This window comes from Equus caballus, chromosome 9, assembly GCF_041296265.1.
Source record: "Equus caballus isolate H_3958 breed thoroughbred chromosome 9, TB-T2T, whole genome shotgun sequence".
NCBI classification, from domain to species: Eukaryota; Metazoa; Chordata; class Mammalia; order Perissodactyla; family Equidae; genus Equus; species Equus caballus.
In genome coordinates this window covers 83,966,621-83,992,420 of record NC_091692.1, presented here as the reverse complement: position 1 = coordinate 83,992,420, position 25,800 = coordinate 83,966,621, and the positions used below count along the sequence as shown (strand labels likewise).

Genomic DNA, 25,800 nt, shown 5'->3' with positions numbered 1-25,800 from the left:
AAGATCTTTTCCTATTCCCACCCTAATCAGAAGTAGAGCTAGGAGTCCAACTCAGGCAGCCTACTTCCTGAGCCTGCTCTCCTAAGCACATTGTGAAGATGCTTTACCAACTTGTGGATCAAGATGGTTCAACTGGTTAAAAGATGAAAGTGATGGGATAAGATGAGAAGAGTAATTCCACAGCATGATGGCCAAGCCCACCTTTTTCACCAGCACCAGTACATAGGAGGTAAAACAGTGCCCCATGACTGTTGTTTATGCTATGGAAATGGCACTCTATTTTTCTGAGACAGGGAGAATGGCTGCCAAGGAGAACGGCTCTCCCCTTACTCCTATTCATCACTTCTTTTGGTCCTGATTCTTTTTTGGCAAGAAATATACACTTTTACTATTTAATCTCTGTAACTGCTTGTTACTTTACCTGTCAGTTCTTGTATTAATAAAGGGGCCTCTCACTGCCATTTGCTTATTCATTCTAACAATTCTTGGATGAAAATGGTTCTTGAATACTTTCTGTGTGCAGGCAGTGTGAACTGGAGGTACAAGAGTAGAAACACACACACTCTGAGCCTGTCCTCTTGGTGCTTTCTACCTGATAAGGGAGAGAAAAAGGCATACAAAAGGAAGAATTGCATTTCTGACTGTGGAATTTCAAACTTATATAAGAGTCCCAAGTGAAAGAAACATGATCTCATGAGAGAGTACGGGACAAGACGTGGACTTAGATTGTCCATACAGGAGACAGGGTCTACAGCAGCTGTCAAGGAAGGTGTCCATGGAGAAGTGCTCTTTGAGCTGAGATTTGAAGAGTGAAATGAAATCAACAAGGCTGAGAAGGGCGGGAGGAGGGGAGATGAGAAGCATAACATCTCTATGGTGGATGGGAGCAGGGCAAGTTCACAGAACAGAAAGAACCTCTAATTATATAAAAGAATGCTGACAGACCCTAAAGAAAGCTGACTCAAGAGAAAAAAGCATCCTCAGAATAGATATATGCTATTGGGAGAAAGTAAGCTCACTCATTGATGTAAGAAATGTGTATTGAATTTCTACCATGATCCAGTGTCTGGGCCAGGTATATGGGATGCTTCAAAGATGAAGACATGTTTCTTGACTAGTGGTTGAAAGTTATTGTAAATTCATTTAGAGCAGGGCCATGTTTTACTCATTGCTGCACCTTGTATTGATTATGAAGTCAGTGAATATCTGTTGAATAAAAGAGCAATTTTAAGTCACTAATTTTTCTTTGATTATTGATCAAATAAACATCAGTGCACCAATTAATCCATATTAACTTTAAACATATATATACATATATATGCATATATATTTACATTTGTATATGTATGTATGTACACACACACACACACACGTATACACACCAAAGGCTCACCCCAGACTTAATGAACTACAAGCTTCGGGAAAGAGACTATAGCTCCAGAATTTTTTAAGTAACCAGAAGTGATTCACATGTCCAGCTATGGTTAAGAAGCTGGCTGACATCAAGTTTAAATGAATAGGTTTAGCTTCCCACTGTAATGCACAAAAATTAAAATTTAAACATATTTCAATGTCAGTGGTTAGCCACATCTTTTCTTCCCTCTAAAATTCAAGGAATACCACTATGGAATCCCAACAGCAATAGTGTGCTCACTATCTCAGATGGAGACTAGGAAACAAACCGTCCTTAGGAGAGTGTATAGAATAGTGTGAACTCGGTATTCCTGACCTCCACAACAGATCCGATAAGGCCCCTCAAAGAGGCATATGCTCTGGTTAAGAATTGTTCTTGTAGGGAAATTCACTTGATCTTTCATTTATTCTTGTATCCTGGTGACTTTCATGAAAGTAAAATTTCTTTTGCCAACCAAACAAAATGATGAGCTTTGATGATACACATAAAAGCTGAATCTTACCAAATGAATCTGTTTCTTTGATGACTGTAGCCTCCACTTGGTCTTTAGCCATGGCAGGTGAATGTTTATATGTAGCTTAATGAATTAACAATAATTAAGTGCTTCAATTGCACATCAACTTGGTATAAAAGGACGATGACCCATCATCACTGGATTCCCAGGGCACTTGAAGCTGAGTCATATACTTGTCCCCGAGTGAGGGAAATTAGCAAAGGCAGATTTTTTTGCTGAATCCCTGAAGCACTCACAGATACACAACATGGTCTGCCTAGGCATTGAGGCTCACAAAGCCAATGGTGAGGAGCCCATTAGAATACAGAAAAGTGAGGTGAAATATAAGCATAAACTCTTTTTAGCCCAATCTCACCTCAGCCACGTGAACAACTGCAATAACCTGGACCTGTGCCATCTGTGATTGACTCCATTTGTTTCACAGGAAACCTTCCTTTTTGAAAGGTAGATGTTAAGCTTTTTAGTGCCTCCAGCAGAACATGTTAGTGCCTTGATTCCAAGGGTGTGGATCACATAAATCCAAACTGGCTCTGGTTTCGGTGGGAATACTGAAACCTTTCTCGGCTGACGCATCCAGGAATTAAAGAAGCATGACAGCTTTGAACCGTTGTCAAAAGCTGCATGGAATCTCATTTCTGGAAGGAGAGTTCCATTTTCTGTGATTTAGTGGAAGCATCTTCTTAAAACCTTTCCTTGTTTCTTCCAACCACTTTATTTCTACTCCTCTTTTGGCTCTGCTGGGAAAGGTTACAATACCAGGAACATGAAGACTGAAAATAATTTAGGGAATCTGACTACGATTACACTGTGTTGGCAAAGCATGAAATTTCAATATTTTGTCAAGAACTTGTTTTTGAAAAGATTTATCTGTCTACCCACATATATATACATCTCATGTACACCTCTTTTTGTTTGTTTGTTTGTTTTTAGAACAGGAATTTGAGAGCTTGAGAAAGAAATCTTGTCACTACAAGTGACTGGAGATTTTTCTTCTAATTGGTACTCTGAGTCTCCTGTTGGCAAAAAGCATATTGTTGAAGGAAACCACTAGCTTTCATAAGGCCAGTTGAGTGAATTTCCAACTTATCATGGTGATGTCACTGAAGAAAGCATCAATGTTCTGCATCCATTCATCCATTTATGGATTTAGCAAATTTTCATTTGGGGCCTACTGTGTAGCAAGACCAGTGTCTAAGGGGTAAAGAGAGTAAAGACAAAATTAATTAATTAATAATTAACTAAACCTGTTTTCAAGAGCTTACAAAATTGTGAAGAAGATAAGAACTCTGTATAATACGTTCCAAGGGAGAATATTCAGATACCCCAAGAAAAGTACAGACAAATGCTCTGAGAATTGGCAGGAGGGAAGCATGGATTATGGTTGGGGCACGTGGTTTCAGGCATTGCTTCAGTGAGGAGAAGGCAATGGGCTGGGCCTTGAAGTGTGGTAAAAGCATGAAAATACTCAAGTGGTAAGGGAAAAGAGGCAACTGGAGAAATATTGTCAGGCCAGGAACAGAGTTGAGGCACCAGTCTCTGTTGGTGACGTTGAGTTCATAATAATGCCCGTCTGCTCAGCTATGTAATTTATTCTCAGTACTCTCAGAACGTGGGGGACAAGCACAGAAAAGGTAGTAGGGATTCACCTATGGATAAGGTGGATGCCACTGAAGATCAAAGAAAAGGACAGACAAAAGAGCGATTGAAAAGGTGAAGTATGGGATCTAAGATGGAGAGAAATCTCAAAGAGTTGGGATGTCAGTCAATAAACATCTTGCATTTAGAGGATTTTAGTGAATGTAGTGTCTTTAAGGATCAAGCTGATCTCAATGAAGGTAAGAAGGTAGAGGGACAGAAGCTTGAGGATGTAGATGGTCCATGTGGTCTAAAAAGGTTTATTCCACATGACAAAGTGAGAATAAGTGGAAGGTGAGAAGAGAGGAAACTCACAAAATTGCAGTGAAGAAGAAATATTATCTGAGGGCCTTACCTTGTCAGTGACCAAGGAAAACTGAAATTTGGGGCAGAGTAGAGTTAGTGGGGTCAGACCACTGATGGATAATGAGACTCAATTATAGATGGAGAGTATTCTGTGCCCTTAGATTCAGTTGAGCTCTGGTAAGGAGATCTGGCCATTCTGGTATGGACTTTGGCTTCCTTTCCTCTAATCCATAGATGAAAGGTGTCCAGTGGAAGGTAGAGAGGAAGAGAACTTAGAAACAATGGTGTGGCCCATTGTTCAGGAAACACTGGGTATGACAGACAAATTAATGCCACCTCCACCCAAAAATGTGCACATCCTAAACTCCCAGCACGTGTGAATATTTTACCATGGCAAAAGAGACATTGCAGATGTGACTAAGTTAAGGATCTTGAGACGGAGAGATTATACTGGATTATTCAGGCAGGCTTGGTATAATCATAAAGGTCCTTACAAGAGGGAAGCAGGATATCAGAGCAGAGAGGTGATGTTACACTGCTGGCTTTGAAGATGAAAGAAAGGGATACGATCCAAGGAATGCAGACAGCTCTGGAAGCTAGAAAAGGCAAGGGAATGGATTCTTCCCTTGAGTCTCCAGAAGGAAAACATGATCTCAGGGAGCAGATGTCTGAGTTAGCTGGAGCCAGGCTAGACATAGATGGTAGTGGGCATATTGTTGGAGGCACCAAGGAAGGTAGTAGGTGCAGAGGCAGATGTAGCAGTAAGGGAGAAGATAGGGGTAGACAAAGGGGTAAAATATAAATGCTTATCTCAAAGAGATGCTCTGAGACAAGAATGAGGGAAAATTGCTTAGCACAGTAACCTGGAATATATTAAGTGCTTAATATATCATATAAAAATGGTTTGTTGGAGTGTTGACTCTTCTGAGGGCAAGATGATCCCTTGGAGGGTAGCCCTCAGAAAACAAATTGTTTGGTACTCCCTGAAGATGGTTTTCTACAGGTAAAATTGGATTATGTTGAATATCAAAGACAGTCTTGAAGTGGGTAAAGGATTTGTTCATGAACAGGAAGGGGTAGAAAGAAGGAGAGCAAATGATAGGCAGCCTTCTCATCCAAGTCCTACTCGTTTGCCTGGCTGACTGTGTTGATAAAAGATTCAGAGTTTTTTTAGCACCAGCTGAGCATGCTACTTCATTCCACCTCCAGCTGCCTCCCTGAGTCATTGCCTAGTCTTCTACCCCCCGGCAATTGCCTGAGATCTCTGAGATAGATCCTGTGCTGACTCATCTCCACACTACCATCACCTAGTACAATGCCCAGCAAATAGCAAGCACCCAATAAATCTTCATTAAGTGAATGAACAAAGGGACAGGGTTGTACTCTTAAAATATTTAAAGACTTATTGCAATGAGACGGTATTACAAGGCAGTGAGCAATCTTGTGTTCAGATTTGTGGTCCAGATGAATGGTTTCCAAAAGCTGATCCAAACCAGTCCACCGGACCTGATGCCAGGTCAGTAAAGATGCTTGATTCCCACCCTATCCATTGTGATTCAGTAGGTCTGGGGCAGGGCCTGGGCATGTGTGTCTTTAAAAGACTCCACAAGGATTCTGCTTTTCCTGTGTGTGAACTCTTGTTCTTGTCAAAGAAGACAGATCATTTTGGGCTAAGGTGATCAGAGAAAGATTCATTGAGAAGTTGGGCAAAGATACAGAGAGGTAGATACTGTAAGAAACAATATTCTTTATCATTTGGGCTTTCCACTCAAAATACTATTCATAATCTGTATTACTTATTTCTGCATAATAAACCATCCCCAAGCTTACTGTCTTAAACAACAATCACCATCTCTTATCTCTCAGTTTCTTAGGGTCAAGAATTCACAAGCAGCTTCGCTGAGCTTTCCTGACTTCGGGTCTCTTACGAGGTTGCTGTCAGATGGTGACTGGGGCTGAGGTTATCTCAAAGGATTCTTTAGTCTGATGCTTGGATTGGCAATATTCAAAAGGCTGGAGGTTGGAGGAGCCAGGGATCCCTGGGCACCTTTCTCCGTCTCTATGCCATTCCTCTATATAGTCTCTATAGAATGGGGCTTCTTACATGGTGATTTGGGGCTCCAAAAGCACAGTTCTGAGAGAGTGCACTGGTAGGAAGAGAGAGAGAAGAGAAGCAAAATAGTGGTGTACATGTGGAATGCAAACATGCAAGCAAGTGAAGAGATGAATAGCAGATGGACAGGGAGCTACGACTTTTGGAAGTGCTTGGTTTAGCTAAACACCAAGAGATTATTCAGTACTTCTTATTGGTCAACAATATGAGTTGTATATCACACAGAAGAATCATCATAAAAGATAGCAACTTCAAGAAATATGATTAAATATGGCTTTATCACAAGAAAATGAAAGAAATACTTCAATTAGTTCAGCAGTTTTCAATAATCTCTGAAGGCCAGGGATCATATTTGTAAAAGAGTTAGCTTTATATGGTTGACAGATCCTCATAAACAGAGGCAAAAGACTGGAGTCCCAGGACCAATGCTTGACAAACTTTGTGATCCTGGGTCAATCCTTAACCTCCTTCCTGATCTAGCTATTTACTTCTCCAAGATCATCTCCTTTTATACCTTCCTCCAAATTCACAGTTCAACTTTTTGGATTACTCACTCTTTCCAAATGCATACAACTCTTTCATCCCTCTTTGCACGTGGTCATCCTTCTGCTTGAGGCACTGTCCTTCCCTACCTCTTCTCGTCCTCCAATGGTGCCTCCCCAAGCGTTTCAGCCCTAGTACAGTCACTACTTCTTAGTAGAACTGTCGGATTCCACTCTTGGAGGGGCCTACCCTCTGGGCTCTTCCAGTGCCTGGCATGTGTCGGTATCACTGCGCAGGTCTTGTTGTTTGCACTAGTAGACCAACAGTCCTTAAGGAGAGGTCTCTGCCTTAATTATCTCTGCCATGTCTGCAGCAAGCACAATGCCTGACATAAGTAGTGTATCAATAAGTATTTACTGTATTTAAGTGTATAAATGAACACACAAAGGCAGGAAAAATGAATTATTTTAAAACGTGGACCATCCATTGTTTGGCTTCACTGGACACTGACACATTGGACTTCAGAGGGCATTGGCTAAATTATCTTTTCATGGTCATCACATTGTCAAGATTGAAAAAATAAACAATAAGAAAAAAACATTATATCTGGATAACACTGCAAAGGCCTTTACCTTTTGAGTCTATTGCCTCTTTCTGACTGAGATCTTGTGCAAAGATGAAGGCAAGCTTAGGAAGTTCCACTGCTTATCTCTTTGTGTCAAGTGCATAGCCCCTTCTACTTTTTGGCTACTAGAGATGGTGCACATCTTTTTCTGCTCCAGAAGGGTATAACAAAAGGCAAATTCATTCCTGGTGGGCTGTGGATGCCCATCGAGTGAAGGTGAATGGCAATCTGACTCTCATCTCACACAACCTCCCTGGGGTAGGACTGGAAGCCTGGCCCCATTTCTTTCCCACTCCAGTGACATGATGAGCTGGAATGTGGGACCTGCAGCCACACAGCTATCAGTTGTGAGCTTGCCACTGTCATTCACTAGCAATTTGATTTCACTTTTCTGAACTTTAGTTTCTTCATCCATGATTTAAGGATTTTGGCCTCATCAGGCTCAGCTCAAAGACTGGGAATTGTTGTGAACGTTGAGATAACCTTAGCAAAATCATCCAGCTTGTTCTCTAATATGTAGTAGGTGCTCACAAATTTTAATCTTCTCTTCCCTTCTCCCACTGGACCCTCCCTGGAAGAGAACTTTCTAGCCATCCATGATAGAGAGGTTGTTTCTGGCTTCTCTTTTCTGCTTAGTAAGGATAGGGTAGGGCTCTGGTATCTTGTGCGTATCTCTCTGGCTTGCATACCCAGGCACACCCATCCGCAGGGCTTTGTTTCCTTAACCTCAAGTTATGTAATGAGTAGGTGTAGGGCCCTGGATTCATTTCCACAAGGACCTGTTTCAAAATCCCTGCTGATTGCTCTAGGCTCTGAGTGTGCGTATGAAAGAGAGAGGCCCACACATGTTTCCCACTTGAAGCACCAGGCCTGAATTAGGTCATGCAATCATTGCATTTTTCCTCATTTCACAAGTGGCTGCTATGGCAGCAGGTTAGGGCCACAGAGAACAAAGCAAGAGCAGATAGTTGCTTAACCTTACCCTGTATTTACACATACATGTTGGCAGGGAAATGGTGAGTCATTCCCCTTGCTGGAATACATGGGTAGGCCAGCTCCTAATGACTTTATATCAAAGGCTACTTTCTCCCACCTTCAGATAAATCCTCTTTAGTCCAATCTAATCTCTGGAAGTATGGGACATGTTAGGAAGAGTATTAGCCTGTTCTGACCCCAACGGGACCATTGGGTAACACTAAGGGAGTATACAGGTGTTGTCCAAGGGACCCTCCCAAAACCTGTGGGAAGTGAAATAAGCAATAGTTGATGATTCAAAGATTTTGTGATGGTGCCCAATGAAAGTTACTACCTACCATATGCTAGGTCCTTTGTCTACATTTTCCCTAATCCTCATGTCAACCCAGCTCATTTTGTAACTGTTGCTCAGGCAGGATAAGTAATTTCTCCAAGGTACCCATGTCAATAAGCAGAAGAGTTGGGACTCAAATCCAGACATGTCTAATGCAAAAGCCCAGGTACCTTGCACTGTGTCACACCTACTCCCAAAAGTCGAAATTGGATGTTTTGCTGCCCCACTGTGCATCTCCCTGGAACTGCCACTAGATATGGACCTACTGAGACTGTCAGTCATAGTGCCACCCTCTCCTCTCTCTGCCACTTGTAGACTTGTATTCTAGCATTCTGGATTTTAGTGAAGTCACACTTGTACAGAGGCACTTGAAAGAACATCAATTTTGAAACACTCATGAGATTCTGTTTCCTTGCTTACTCTTCCTGAGGTCTTGTTGTTTCTTTCTTTCTTTGATTTTGGAAATTACCCACAGATAAACTTCCAGTACAATCTTTTTTTTTTTTTTTCACTTAAGTCAGCCTGGGAGAGTTTCTGTCACATGCAACCACAGACCCTAATGGACAGATACACTGTGGAGCACCCAGATAACAACTTGGTTGAATGCAGCAGCTCGACATCTTAAGATAGTAGCTCTTAAACGTTAGCAAATATTAGAATCACCTGGAGGTATCCAAAACACTGATAGCTGGGCCCCATCCCCAGAGTTTCTGATGCAATAGGTCTGAAGTAAGGCCTGAGAATTTGCATTTCTAAGAAGTTCCTGAGTGATGCTGATACTGCTGGTTCAGGATCCCACTTTGAGAACCACTGCCTTAGGACATCCAAACAAGTATGCTCTGATGGGCTAGTGACTAGAAGTAATTGATAGGTGGGGCTATGCCTTCCATAATACCAGCTCCTCTAAAATCCACCAATAAATAAGGAAATTCAGAGTTTAACTGTCACAACTCATAATCACTCTGCTTTCATATTTACACATCTCTGGTTTCTTTGTAAATTTTGTCTTTTTATAGAAGGCAAGACTCAAAGCTTTTTTTTTTTTTCCAAACCATAGAACCTTTTAAATTAATCAACTTTACTTTTTAGAGCAATATTAGGTTCAAAGTAAAATTGAGCAGAAAATACAGAAAGTTCCCACATACTCACTGTCCCCACATGTGTACAACCTCCTCCACTATCAACATCCCACACCACAGCAGTACATTTGTTAAAATTCATCAGTTTACATTGACACATCATTATTATCCAAAGTCCATAGTTTACATTAGAGTCCATTCCTGGCGTTGCGCATTTTATGATATTGAATGAAATATTTACCCCACTGTAGTATCGTATAGAATAGTTTCAGTGCTCCAAAAACCCTCTGTGCTCTGTCTGTTCATCCTTCCCTCCCCACAACCCATGGAAATTATTGATCTTTTTACGGTCTCCATCATTTTGCCTTCTCCAGAATGTCATATAGTTGGAATTATACCGTATGTAGCCTTTTCCGATTGGCTTCTTTCACCTAGTAATATGTATTTAAGGTTCCTGCATGTCTTTTCATGACTTGATACCTCATTTCCTTTCAGCACTGAATAATATTCCATTGTTTGGATATAGCAGTTTATTTATTCATTCACCTAGTGAAGGACATCTTGGTTGCTTCCAGGTTTTGGCATTTATAAATAAAACTGCTATAAACATCTAGGGTGTTTTTGTGTAGACATAAGTTTTCAATTCTTTTAGGTAAATACCAAGGTGCACCAATGCTAGATTGTATGGTAAGAGTATGCTTAGTTTTGTAAAAAACTGTCAAGCTTTCTTCCAGAGTGGCTGTACCATTTCGTATTCTCATCATTAATGAATGAGAGTTCCTGTGGTTCCACATGCTCACCAGCATTTGATGTTGTTAGCATTTTGGATTTCGGCTGTTCTAATAGGTATAGTAACATCTCATTGTTGTTTTAATTTGCAACTTCCTAGTAACATATGATGTTGAATATCCTTTCATATGCTTGCTTGCCATCCATACATCTTCTTTGGTGAGGTGACTGTTCAGATCTTCAGCCCATTTTTCAAATGGATTGTTCATTTTTTTTGTTGACTTTAAAAGTCCTTTGTATATTTTGGAGAACAGTCACTTATCAATGTGTCTTTTGCAAGTATTTTCTCTCATTCTGTGTCTTCTCTTCTCATTCTCCTGATATTGTCTTCACAGAGATAAAGTTTTTAATTTTAATGAATTCCAGCTTATCAATTATTTCTTTCATGGACCATTCCTTTGGTGCTGCATCTAAAAAATCATCTCCATACCCAAGGACAGTTAAGTTTTCTCCTGTATATTGTTATGGACTGAAAGTTTCTGTCCCCTTCCAAAATTCATATGTTGCAACCCCAACTCCTAATGTTATGGTATTGGGAGGTGGGGCCTTTGGGAGTTAAATAGGTTTAAATGAGGTCATAAAAGTGAGGCCCCCATGATGACATTAATGTCCTTAGAAGAAGAGGAAGAGAAACCAGAGCTCAATCATTCTCTCTCTCTCTCTACCATGCGAGGACACAGTGAGAAGTTCCTCTCTGCAAGCCAGGAAGAGGGCTCTCTCCAGGAGCTGAATCTGCTGGTAACTTGTCATGGACTTCCCAGCTCCAGAACTGTGATAAATAAATGTCTTTGTTTCAGTCTATGGTATCTTGTTACAGCAACCTAGCTAATATATTTATCTTCTAGTAGTTTTATAATTTTGCATTTTACATTTAGGTCTACAATCCATTTTGAGTTAATTTTTTTGAAGTATGATCTGTGTCTAGATTACTATTATTTTTTCTTGCATGGATATAGCCAGTTGTTCCAGCACCATTTGTTGAAAAGACTATCTTTTCCCCAATGTATTGCCTTTGATCTGTTGTCAAAGATCAGTTGACTATATTTATGTGGGTCTATTTCTGTGCTCTCTTTTCTGTTACATTGATCTATTTGTCTATTCTTTCACTAAAACCATGCCGTTTTTTGTGTGTTTTGAGGAAGATTATCCCTAAGTTAACATCTGCTGCCAATCCCCCTCTTTTTTGCTGAGGAAGATTGGCCCTGAGCCAACATCCATGCCCATCTTCCTCTACTTTATATGTGGGACACCTGCCACAGCACGGATGGATAAGCAGTGCATAGGTCCTCACCCAGGATCTGAACCAGTGAACCCCAGGCCGCCCAAGTGGAGCGTGCAAACTTAACTGCTACACCTCTGGGCTGGCCCCAATACCACACTATTTTGATTTCTATAGCTTTATAGTAAGTCTTGAAGTCAGATAGTGTCATCCTCTGATTATGTTCCTCTCCTTCAATATCAAGTTGGCTATTGTGGGTTTTTGCCTCTCCGTATAAACTCTAGAGGCAATTTATTGATTTCTGCAAAATAATTGGCTGCAATTTTGATTGAGATTTCATTGAATCTATAGCTCCAGTTGGGAAGAACTGACATCTTGACATACCGAGTCTTCCTATCTGTGAACATGGAATAGTCCTTCCTTTATTTTTTCTTTGATAACTCTGATCAGAGTTTTGTAGTTCTCCTCACATAAAGTTTGTACATATTTTGCTAGATTTATACCTAAGTACTTAATTTTGGGGGATGCTAATGTAAATGATAATGTATTTTTCATTTCAAATTCTACTTGTTCATTGATGATATATAGGAAAGTCATTGACTTTGGTATATTAACCCTGTATCCTGCACCCTTTCTATGATCACCTGTTAGTTCTAGGAGTTTTCCTGTCAATTCTTTTGGATTTTCTACACAGACACTTATGACAGAGTTTTCAATAAATGGGCAACATAGTGATTAAAAACATTCTTTCATGCTAAAAGTAAAATCATGAATTACAGAAAACTTGGAACATTAGGGAAAACATAGTTAGAACTTATTGAGTACCTATTGTTTTCCAGGAACTATATCAAGCACTATATTGGTATATCCTAATTAAATCCTGTCGACAACTTTCTGATATGGGTGCTATTGTCCTCATTTTACATGTAGGAAATGGATGTCAGAGAAAATAATTAACATGCCTGAAGACACACAGTTAGCAAGTGGTAGTACCAAGAATCTAGCTGAGGCAGTCTAATTTCAAGGCTATACTTCTAACTACTACAGTCATGAGTCACTTACTGATGAGGATACATTCTGGAAATACATTGTTAGGTGATTTTATCATTGTGCAAACATCATAGGGTATCCTTACACAAACATAGATGGTATAGCCTACTACACACCTAGGCAATATGGTACTAATCTTAGGGGCCACCATCATATATGTGGTCTGCTGTTGATGAAAACATCATTATACGGTGCATGACTATACATAATACTGACTTCCATCATTCCCATTCATCTTTTTACCACCCCCTTCCACTCCAGAAATAATCAATAGTCCTGTGCTTTACTTCCTCCAAGTCTTTATTTGTTTTCCTGGGAAAAAAACCTATAAAAGAGATAAAGAAGAAAAAAAGCAGCTAAGGAGCCATTAATAGCATTTTCAGGGGCATGATAAATTTATTTATTTAAAATAGATATATTGATCATCAGCCTTGTGCCAGGAACTGTTGCAGGGATGAAGCAATAGACAAAAATCCCTCCCCTAGTGCATCTTGCCTTCTAATGATCCTACACTATTCTTTTGCACATCACCTGCTAGAGTCATTTTCACATCTCCTGTACAAATTTTTAGCAGTTGATCTAGGAATCACAAAATATATTCTTAATTTTCATAATATATGTAGAATTTATACTGTTCCATTTCATACCAAATGTATAAAATGAACGGTCATATACATCCATTTCTTTCCACCGGAGTTGTTATATATTTATAACCTCTCTATATATTATAAACTCTATGACGCTATAATTTTTGTTGTAAATAATCATATACATCTTAAAGAAACAGAGAAATTATTTTCTATTTATACAGATAATTATAATTTCTGATATTTTCCATTTGTTTCCAGAGATCTGAATTTCCCTCTAATTTCCTTTAGTGTAAAGGACTTTCTTTAGCCTTTGTTATAGTCTGAGTGTGGTAATAACAAATTCTCTTGGCTTTTCTTCATCTGAAAATGTCTTTATATAACTTTTTCTTGAAGGATATATTTACTGGATATAGAATTCTGAATTGACAGTGGTTTTTTTCTTTCTACACTTTAAAGAGAATGTTTTGCTGTCTTTTCACCTTTAGAGTTTCTGATGAGAAGTCAGCTGCCATTTGAATTGTTGTCCCTCTATAAGCACTGCATCATTTTACTCTGGCTGCATTATAGTTTCTCTGTATCTTCAGTTTTTAGCAGCTTAGTTATAATATTTCTATATGTTTTCTTCATATTTATCCTATTATCATATTTATCTTTCATATTTATCCATATCCTACTGAGCATCATGAATCAGTAAATTTAAGTCTCTTATGAAATTGAGGAATTTTTAGCAATTTTCTAAAAATAAAATTTTTGTCTTATTCTTTACCTCCTTTGCTTTTTTGACTCCAATTACATATACATTACCTTTTGATATTTTAGACCTTTCAAAAAACAGTACTTAATATGAGTTTTAAAAGATGCATTAATGCATTGAACCAAACATTCTATCCCAACAATTAATGCTAAGGAGATTATTCTACAGCAAAGGAGCGATAAGAGCATAAAATTGTCCATTATAGCATTATATATAATAGCACAACCTGAAGATCCTAAATGGCTTACAAATCATGATAGATTATGTACTTTAAGAATAATAACTATGAAGACTGGGGAAATGAGGAAATCTTTGCAACACAATGTTAAGGAAAAAATAGCAAAATATGCAATAATATATGCACTGGGATTGCAAACATATAAAATGGGTTTAAATGCAAAAACTAACATACCAATAAACAAGGATGATAGCATTAAGATGGTGAGCTGATGAGTGGCTTCTTTCCATAAATATATTCTTAATACTGTTATTTTACATTTCAGAGAGAGAAAGAGAAACTGATGAAACAAAATCTTGGAGGAGAAGTTTAATTTGCATCCCTTTCTAAAAGGCACCACATAGAGCAAAATAAAACTCTTTAATGCTAAGGAAAATATTGGGTGGCAAATGTAAAAGTCACATAATTGCTGATGATGTTCAATTCGGGCACAACTAGCTCTATATTGAGATGGGAAAAGCACTCGACTGGCTGTCCCAGAAATTAGAACACTTAGTACGAACAATTAGTTCTCTAGCCATGTGGTTGTGAATGGGCCACCTCTGCTCAAGCCTCCAGTAAACTTGGAGGAGAGTGAGCTCATTATAGCAAATGTCAAGGCCAGAGCCCCTTTGCAATTCACTTGCTATTGCCATGTTGCATCATCTCTGGATTGCATTAGCCTCCTTGTTGCCACCTGGAGAGGGTCCTGAGCTTAAGCTCCTACATAGAAGAATAGTGAGAAATGGAATGGAGTATCCCAAATGGCACCATTGTTTTCTTTTTGTGGATAGTGAAGCAAATAAGATAAATGTTCATTTCTGATGTGATTTTAGTGGATCCAGATATCCACTGAGTACCCCCAATATTTCAGGTTACTAAGGTCACTCTGTCCTTTATTGCCTTAAATAAAATCAAGACTTGATATCTCATAGAGATGGAAACCCAAAGTTCTCCCTCATTCTAACCCTTCCCCAACTATTTCTTGGATCATCAAGGGGTGATTACATCTTTAGGAATTTCACTTCTAATCACCTTTGTCCCATTTTCTCTGATTTTTTTCTTCTGCTGTATGGCTCACCTATTTCTATTAGTGCCTCTTTTAGGTCCTGTAGAATTTCAGTGATCCTCCTAATCAACAGATGTAACTGAAGTTTTGGGGCAATAGACATAGGGAGCAAGAAACTGGAAGCAGGATCTCACAGGGCATCACAAGAGGCAACTTAAAGCTGGCTATTAGACAACTCAATTCCTCCATCCCTGGGTCATTGTAGCTCTTGGGAACTTGTTGCTGGCTGCCATTTCTCCTCAGTCCATAGCAGCTCACCATCTTGCCAAATCTTTCTTTTTTCTACCTTAATTTCCACATTTCTCATCTTTCTGGGCCCTTCCAAACCATCTATTTGGATTCCCCTGAAGTTAAAATTCTCATGTCAATTTTACAGAACAACTTAATTTTCTCTGTATTACTCCTTCACCTTCTAGATCATTCCATGAGGATTCTTAAGTGAGTAGATAGGCTGAGAATTTCCAAAATCATCAAGGCCTGCAGCCATTTTACTTAACAGTCTTCCTGCAATCTATCTCTTTCTTTTCACATGTTATTATGAGCAGCAAGATGAAACTCATCTTGCAACATTTTGCTTGGAAATTTCCTCAGCTAAATATCTGAGTTAATTATTTACAAGTTTTTTTCCACATAACTTCAGGGCACAATTCTGCTAAGCATTCTGCTACCACATAACAAAGATCCCCTTTCCTCCATTTTCCAATAACATTTGCATCTGAGCCCTTTAATACCTTTAATATCCTTATTTCTACCAATAGTCTGTTTATGACAATTTAGGCATTCTCCAAGACAATGTATATTTTTTTTCCTATCATGCTACTCACTTCCTTCTCAGTCCTCTTTAGCAGAATTATTAATATCCATATTTCTACTAACAGTTTGTTCAAGAGAATCTAAACTTTTTCTATCATACTCCTCAAAATTCTCCTAGTTTCTGCCCTTTGGGCAATTCTAAAACAATATCCACATTTTTTTTGTTCCAAAAGCTGTGATTTTTATCAATAGAAAGAATCAAATGTATACATTTTAAAGTATTTCTAATAAAAATTCCAATGATGATTTAAATTTGACCCAGTGAGGGAAGATTAATGAGTGAGAATATCCAAGAACATATTTAAAAAGAAGCATAGTATGAGAGTACATTTTATACCAGATATTAATATGCACTGTAACATTATAATAAATATGATGTTATTTGGGTGAATGAAATAATATAGGGAGTAGTCTAATAATAACAATTAGAATTTGTTTATCACTTAATACCTTCTAGGTACTATTCTTAGTGTTTTACACAAATGAACTCATTTAAAATGTATAACAATCCTTTCATGTATGCACGTATATTAGTTTTCTATTGTTGCCGTGACAAATTGACTTAAATTTAGTGGCTTAAAACAACACGTATTTGCTATCTTCCAGTTTCTGCAGGTCAAATGTCTAACAAGATTTTTATCAGCTTAAAATCAAAGTGTCACAGAGCTGCATTTCTTACTGGAGGCACTGGGGAAGAATCCCCCTCTAGGGTCATTTAGGTTGTTGATGAATTCACTTCCTTTTGGTTGTAGGACTGAGGTCCCCGTTTCTTTGCTATCTGACAGCCAGGCATCATTCTCAGTTTTGACATGCTGCTCACACTCCTTGACATGTGACCTCTTTCTCAGAGCCAGCACCCACGGGGTGAGTCCTTCTTACACAGGGAATCTCTCTGACTCTCTCTTCTGCTGCACCTCCCCTCCGCTTTCTTCTTCAGCTAAATCTCTCTAACAAATTCTTCTGCTTTCCTCTTCTGCATTTAAGGGCTCATGTAATTACACTAAGCCCCCATGGATAATCCAGGATGATCTCTTTATTTTAACACCAGTTTATAAGTAACCTTAATTCCATTTTCAAAGTCCCTTCACAGTAGTATTGAGGGTAGCATTTGATTAAATAACCAGAGGGTGGGAATCTTGGAGGGACATCTTTGGAATTTTTCTACATCCACATTTTTCACGAATCTGTTACAGCAGCACCCTACTTCTAGGTCCTCAGAATCTATACTAGTTTCCTATTGCTGCTGTAACAAATTACAACAAACTTGGTGGCTTAAAGCAACACAAATTTATTACCTCATAGTTCTGAAGTACAGTTCTTAAAGTAACCATCTTATAGGTCTGAGAGTCAGAAGTCTGAAATGGGTCTTACTGGACTAAAACCAAGATATTGATAGCAATGCTTTTCTTTTGGAAGTTTTAGCAGATAATGGATTTCTTTGCCTTTTCCAGCTTCTAGAAGCTGCCCATATTCCTTGGCTTATGGCTTCTTTCTATTTTCAAAGCCAGTAACAGCTGGGTCAGTCTCATGCTGCATCCCTCTGACACTGATTATTCTGCCTTCCTCTTTCACTTATAAGGACCCTTGTGATTACACTGGACCCACCCAGATAATCCAGGGTACTCTCCCCATTTTAAGGTCAACTGATTAGCAACTTTAATTCCAAGTGAACCTTAATTCTCCCTTGCCATGTAACAACATGTTCACAGGTTCTAGGGATTAAAATGTGGGCATCTATGAGAAGCCATTATTCTGCTGACCACACTAGGCTTTGTATACTTTCTAAGCAAATCGTATATATTCAATAATTAATAGTTATAATTATTATTTGATAAATATAAATTGAATACCTACATATACTAGGTAAGGCATTGGAAATACAATACAGATTTACAAGACGGAAATACAGTACAGATATATAGGTTCATATATATATATACGGTTCTTGTCCTCATGAAGTTTACAGTCGAATACAAGATGTAGCTCATTGAATATACAACTTAAATACAGTGAAGTAAGGGCTATGGGATCAAAACACCATGGAAACACATAGGGAAGATATCTAATCTAACAAAATTTTTTATGAGTGGAAATTTAGAAACTCACTTCTAAGTAACTCATAAATAGAACTGACCAGTAATAAAGACATTACATGCCAAAACTTGTTGGATGCAGCTAAAGTAGCAATTAGAGAAAACTTTAGCTGAAAATGCTTATATAAGAAAAGAAGTTTAAAATTAATAGGGTAAACATCTAATTTGTAAAGACTAGAAAAAAATGGAAAAAATGATGAGAAAAAAGAATAAAGATGTGTTGAACAAGATGATGCTTCAAGGCAAGATATGTTTTCTTAACAGCTAGGAGTGTTGTTAGCTGACTGCATACAGCTGGCATCATCTTCTGTGATTGTCTAAATGGCAGGATAGGTGCCTCACCCGAGGTCATGCCCCTTCCTGGGGCAGCCTATATTCAAATGACCAATCAAAGGTGAGTGCATGGCCCCAGCTATTTTGGCCCAATGCAGGACAACTCTGGAGAGCCATTTAGCTCCAGAGCTCCCCATAGGGTGGGTGGAATCTCTCATGAGGTCAGAACTGCTTCCCAATGTCTCTCTCTACCCAATCCTGCTTCTTTCTTTGCTCCTTCCACAGATGTGGATCCCTAGGGTACTCCCGAGGAAACATTTGGCAGATTAAATTAGGAAATATGTATATCATAGTTAGATTTCAAAGAGCCAAAAAATGGTTCATTAAGAAAACTAATAACATGAATAAATGCCTGCCAAAATCAGTCAAAAAATGGCAAAGGGGTGCTATGGTCTAAACATACGTAATCCCCCAAAAGTCTTATGTTGAAACCCTAATCCCCAAGGTGATGGCATTAGGAGGAGGGACCTTTGGGAGGTTATTAGGTTATGAGGATGGAGCCCTCACGATTAGGATTGGTGCCCTTTTAAAAGAGACTGCAGAGAGCTCCCACACCCCTTCCACCATGTGAGGATACAATGAGAAGTCTGTGACCCTCACCAGGGTCTGTGACCCAGAGGGTCCTCACCCAACTACGCTGGCACCCTGATCTCAAACTTTCAGCCTCCAGAATTGTGGGAAATAAATTTCTGTTGTTTCTAAGCAACTTAGTCAGCAGTGTACTGTTACAGCAGCCTGAATGGGCTAGGACAGGGGCATATTAATATAGTTATTGAAGAGATTAAAAGGATAATGGGGATATTAAGAACAACAATATCAATGAATATTAAAGACTAGATAAAATAGATATAGCCTCATAAATGTAAAGCTTACAAATCTGATTCAACAAAAAATAGAAAACTTGACTATTCCTATAAACATCAAAGAAATCAAACCAGTAGTTTAAAATCTCATTACAAAGAAAACACTGGGTCAGATGGTTATCTGGATAAATTTTACTAAATATTCAAGGAACAAATAATTCTGATCTTAAATAAACTCTTCAGAATCTAGGAAGTGAATATTTTCAAACCTCTAAATGAGGCTAAAATAATCTTGATAGCAAAACCTGACAAAACTAAAAGAACAAAGGAAAATTACAAGCCATATCACTCATGAACATAGATTCAAAACCTAAACAAAATATCAGCCAACCTAATGTTGTAGTACACAAAAATGAGAATACATCATGACCAACTTAGTTTTTTTTCCTCCAAGGAAATCAAGGTTGATTTAACATTAGAAAATGAATTCAAAGTTTACCACATTAACAGATTAAAGGAAAAAAATCCTATGATTATCTCAATAGATGGAGGATAATCATTTGATAAATTTCAATATCCTAATAAACTACAAAAGAGAACTTCCATCACTTGATAAAGGGTAGTATTTACCAAGAACCTAATGCAAACATCAGGTATGGAGCTATTTCAATTATATCAATGAAAGATGACAGTGTCTTGCATTAGGATGGTGGCCTGTATTTGAGGTGGTGGTGGAAGATGGAAAGACATAGATGTAGGAAAATTTATGGTCTCCTGAGAGAAGAGACCCATCACACATATATTTTGAGAAGCATCTAGCCTAGGGCTCTGCATTTAATAGATGTCCAAAGTATGCTTATTGACTGATAGATGAAAGAGTATCCTGAGACACTGCCATAATTTCAAAGTGGTATAGCTTGGAGATTATTACAGGCTCCAGAAGATACTTGCTTAGAGTTGTGCTCTGGTCACAATCCACCCTGGGGTGCTCACTTTCCACTCATTGTATTTTTCATATTTAGCTGCCAAAAGACCTAATTTGTCCAAAAATCCAAACTAGAGCTTTTCATTATAAATTTGTTCTAGACAATTACTGTCTTTGAAGAGTACCCATAATAGATTGCTCTAATGTATTTGCACAATGCTAGACTCTAGAGGGATATTGGCAAAAATAGAGTTAAGTACCAAACTCTAAACCAGGATCATGCAATTGCTTTGTGAAATAGAAGAAAATTGATGAATCCTAGTCTGACTTAACTATATGTACAACCTTGATCAAATCACCCAACTGTCTTCCTACGAATTCCTGAAGCAGATCTCAAAACAAAAACTTGGATCAAAGAGTTTATTTGGAATTTGATCCCAAATAAGGGAGGGGATGAGGAAAGTGAGACAGAGAAGGGAGACAAAGCAATAAAGGGTGTCTGAATGAGGCATTACCACTGTGGGCCTCTGGCGCTCCATCCTTCTGGAGACCATCTCAGTAATCCCGTAAAAGGCAGTTCAGAACTGTCCTGCCAAGGGACATGGCAGTTGGGAGATTTCTTCACTGATTCTCTTCTTTCATTGAGCAAATTGCCCCTGGCACTTCTGGGCTGCTGTGCCAGTGAATGGGAAAGTACGTGAAGTGAGAAGTTGTCAGCTTCAGGTGAACTCAGGGTGGGCCTTGGGGATGTGAAGTCGGAAACCAGCAGCATCTGCAAAAGTAGCCAGTCTCAATTTTTATTTCCTGATCTATAAATAAAAATTTCTTATACATTACAGGGCAGTGGTGGGCATTAAAATTTTCTATATCCATTTTTATTAAGAAGGTATATTTGCCCCAAATGCTCTGGGGAAAGGGTGAAGGCTATGACAATATGCAGCAGTATGGTTCTCATAACTCATGAATCCCATGACCTGGAAAGCAGCAGTTACAAGTTTGTCTTGTCTTTATAATCTCCTTTGAGCATGATCCAAGAGAAGATATTGATAGGGACTTGATGAAAGAGGCCAAGTAGAAAAGTCTGGGTTCACCGCAAGTGTTTATTTAACTCAGATACTTCAAAAGCATTTATTGGAGAAACATTTGCAGATTCATGTCAGATGAATCAACATCCTTCACCCATATCAGAGTCATAGCCTCGGGGAGTAAATTTAGTTGGCTAACCTGTGGCTTACATGGTATGAGACCTGCCTGAGAAACTTTGAGAATCCAGTGTCAAATTTCTGGGCTGCCTTTCCCATCCTGGTGCAGGAGGGACAATCTGACCTGGGGTTGGTGAGGGCAGTGGTTCTCAACCTTGAGTGTTCATCAGAATCACTTGGAGGGCATTTGAAAACATAGATAGCTGCCCCTCCCCCTGGAGTGGTGCCCAAGACTGAGCATCTCTAAGTTCCCAGGTGATGCTGATGCTGCTGGTCCAGGGACTATATTTTGAGGACCAATGGTTTAGAAGCTAGAGACGTATAAATGAGTAGGAGAAGGCAGGGTTATGAGTCACTAAGTGCTCTGCTCAGAGTTGGATTATAAATCTGGGATCCAAACTCAAGATCAGCCTCCTGTTTCTTCAAAGATGTCGCTGCAGGTTCATAATCTCAAAGGACATTTCCATTTACTTTCCCTTCTGCCTTTTGCCCCATTCCTAGCCCATAATACACTCAGAAATCTACCACCTCCCAGAATCAGACCAGTCTTCCAAAGCAAGGCTGTGTTTAGAAGAAAAGGGGGGATTTCAGTAATAACTAGACTTTGCATGGGAGAATGATGGAGGGACTAAAAGTGAAGAAAAGAGAGAAAGAAGGAGGGAGAGAAAGAGTAAAAAGGAAAAGAGGAAAGACAGGCAGGCAGGACATAGCATTATAAATGCGCATTATGTTCCAAGTTCTAGGCTTTGATTTTCACATACTTTAGAATGTCGAAACTTCACAAACATTCCACAAGTCATGTATTATCATCCGCATGAGGAAACAGAGGTTTAAAGAGATTATGGGATCTTCTCAAGCAGATGAGACTGGTAAGAGTCACGGGCAGGACTCAAAACCAGAGGTATTCAGTTCCAAGTCCAGTGAAATTTCAACTGCTCTCCACCATCAGGAAAATTGTGTCTCTATGGAGGGTCATAAATGATTTGGAATTGGAAAGGAAAGTCATATGAGAGAAACAATGGTTACCTCAAATGCTTCACTGGTTCTTGTATTTAAAATTATGATATGGTCTATGGCCCTTGTTCCTGGCTCCCTAAACTTGAAGTAAATCTGAGATACCCTTTACAGTGTTGTGACAAGAATAAGGTGGCACTAGGTAAACTCCCTGTCTTTGTATCTATTAATCTCACTTCCTGGGGGGCTATCTCCATTCTAGGTTGAAGCCACAATGTTGCAGATATCCCAGGAATAGTATTCCTGATGCAAGAAGAGATTTTCTCAGTACAGGGCTTCTTGGAATGGACAGGACTGGCCCAGAAAGGTGGACTTGGGGGTACAGACCTACCAATGGAAGAAGCCAGTAGAGACCTAACTCTCCATCTGGATGAAGCCATGATGTAACCAACAGCTTGGCAATTGTTGGTGTTCAACCTGGAGAAACATTCAACATCCCACTGGAAAGTGCCTGTCAAATGATGAAATGGCTGATATTTTAAGATGGTTGTTTTTCTATTATAATTTTATAAGTTCTACACAGATATCTCTATATTTCTTCATTTAAGAAAGGCCCTTGACAATATTTTCTATTAGTCAATTTAGCCTGGCAGTATGTAGAGTTCAAAAGAAGCATTCAAGAGTGAGAACTACAAAGAGGACAGCTTTCACTGCAAGATAAGAATTATTCCTAGCAGTTGAATTATTCCAGCAGATATGAGATGGTCTTGCTCAGGCATCTCAATGCCCCCTGAATGGTATTAAATCTGAGACTAGATGAACATTTAGAGGCATATTGTGGAAAAACAGGCAGTAGGACTGGGGAAGTGCTGAGCTCTTCTCACCTTGTAGTCTAGGCAGAGTGGTTGAAAACATGGAATCTGGGAGACATGGGAGTCAAATGAAGGATCCGTCACTGACCATTTGGGAAACGCGAGTCATTTAACCTAGGCAACACCCTGTTTAAGACTCAGAATAGGCATCAACACGTTACTCAGACTCTGAAAGGAGACTAGATTGAGGCAAGAAACAACCTCTTTGAAGTTGCAGGTAGACACGAACTGCAGATGTGTACCTTTCCAGTATCAGGCAGTTTTTCTCAGTACAAACCACAACCAAATTTAAAACCTAAATCATAAATGATATTCAAATATGTGGTTCCTCACCTGGGGCAAAAAGGAAATAAGAAGAGCATGGAAGGGGACGTGAGGAGGGTGGAGATAGATAACGCCATTTGTTTGAAGCTCATTTGCACAGAGTAAAAAGAGATTTGACTATGAAGTCCCTCACACATGTAAAATAGAATGCCGGCCTTATTAACATTGTGTAATCTGATCTGTAAATGAAAACAATGATACCCTTTTTTTTACATAATTCAGCACAGATTGTTTTTTCTTTTAATGATAAGCCCTACTAAGACTAAAGTTCAAATCTGGGTCCTCCTTATCTATGTAAATTATCCTAGAAGAAAGACTGCTGCATACGGATGGGAAGCTGATACTTAATGAAGAAGTTTAAAAAGATCCAGAACTCCTTCAGTGAAAGAACTCAAATATCAAAACATTAAAAATCAAACTCTACATGGAAGGGGCATGCCATCTGAAGCCCCGCTCTCCTAATTTGGAAAGTATTCTGGAACAAAGTGTTTGTCATCTGAAATAGTGTGCATGCATGTGTGTGTGTATATTTGTGTATGGGTGTGCATATGTGTAAGTGTGTGTGCGATGCATGTTTGTGGCAAAACTAGAGGGGACAGCAAAATGGAGCCATTTTAGAAGCATGAAGCCCAAGAAGCCAAAAGAACATCTGCTAGAATGCCCAAAGGTATAGGGAAGAGATTAAGAAGGGTCCAGGACTAAGAAAGCAAAACCCAGGGAAAGATCGAGAAGGACGAGGGCTCCCAGCAGTACCATGTTTAATGATGGGCTTTGCAGGGAGGCACGTCTCAGCTCCTGCCTATACCACTTACAAGTCACATTGACTGAGGAAAGGTCTTCCATTTCCCAGAACCCTGGCTCCTTGATTGGTAAAATAGGGAGAACAATACCCACATTATGGAGTTATTGTGAGATTTAACTGAGATAATACATGTAAAATATGTTGCACAATTCCCAAGATCTAAGTGCTTAATAAATGCAGGCTGGTGTTACCGGGGCATAAACAGAGCGATGTGCAGGGCAAATGCAAACTAAATCCATTCTTTGAACTTTGCTTTATGTGTCACTCAGTGCATATGGGATACCAGCCTACGTTAAAAGGTTCCGATAGCAACTGTATAATGTCACTGTGAAGTTTAAATAAAATTACATACACAAACACAATTATCTATAATTATCTGGCACATGGTAAGCATTCAGCAATTCATAACTCTTATTTTTATTAGAAAAATTTATCTTGCCTTGTGTTTGCACCTAAGATTAATCATCATGGTAGAAAATGGTCTTGTTATGAATAGACAAGTCACTAGAAGGAAAATAATAAATGAGTAATAAACAAGGAAAAATGTCCAACAAAAAATATAAATTAAAACAATGATACCATTTTTTACATAAGGAAACACAGATTTTTTTTTTCTTTTAATGATAAGCCCTAGTGATGCTAGGATTCATTAAAGTAAGCTTATATGTTACTTGTGGGAGTGGAGATGGCAATGACCTTTTAGAAAGTCATTCAGCAATATGTTACAAGAACCTTCAAGTGTTCAAAACTTCTACTCAATAATTCCATTTCTTACAGTCTAGCCTATGGAAATAACTTAAAATAGACGGGAAAGATACATAAACGCGCTTTCCTGCAGTGTTTTTTCCAATATAAACAATGAGGAACAATCTGAATAGTTAACAGAAGATGAATGGTTGATTATATAACTTTTACTATGGCATACTTGTTCAATGAAATATTATACAGCTATTAAAAACAATGCCAATAAAGAGTTTAAAGTAACCCATTAAGAGCTTACAATGTCATGTTAAGGATGAAAGTAGAATATAAAATTGTTTAAATAGTAGGTTCACAGTAAGTGAATTCAACCTGCCACCTGCTTCTGTAAATGAAGTTTTATTATAGCACAACTGTATTAATCCACTGACATATTGTTTATGGCTGTTTTGCACTAACATGGCAGAGTGGACTAGTTGCAACAGAGACTGCATGGCCCACAAAACCCAAAATATTTCCTATCTGACTCTTGATAGAGAAACTTACCAACTTTTGACTTAAAACATTGCACCCCGAAGATTTGACATAGCACAATAGCTTGAAAGTCAATGTTGTTCAACCAAGAGAAACAACATTTCAACATTCCAGTAGAAAGTGCCTGTCCAAGAAGAAAGTGCTTGATGATTTTAAGGTTGCTGATTTTCCTTTCTGATTTTACAACTTCTACACAGATACCTCTAGATTTCTCCATTTAAGAAAAGCCATTGATGATATTTGCTGTTAGTCAATTTAGCCTGGCAGCATGTAAAGTTCA

General features: G+C 38.7%; 1 long non-coding RNA gene across 1 annotated transcript in view; it reads right to left on the bottom strand.

Annotated features, from left to right (window-relative positions):
- The window catches only part of LOC138915456 (uncharacterized), a 140,004-nt gene that overhangs the window by 107,212 nt on the left and 6,992 nt on the right, over window positions 1-25,800 (bottom strand). The window lies entirely within an intron of this gene.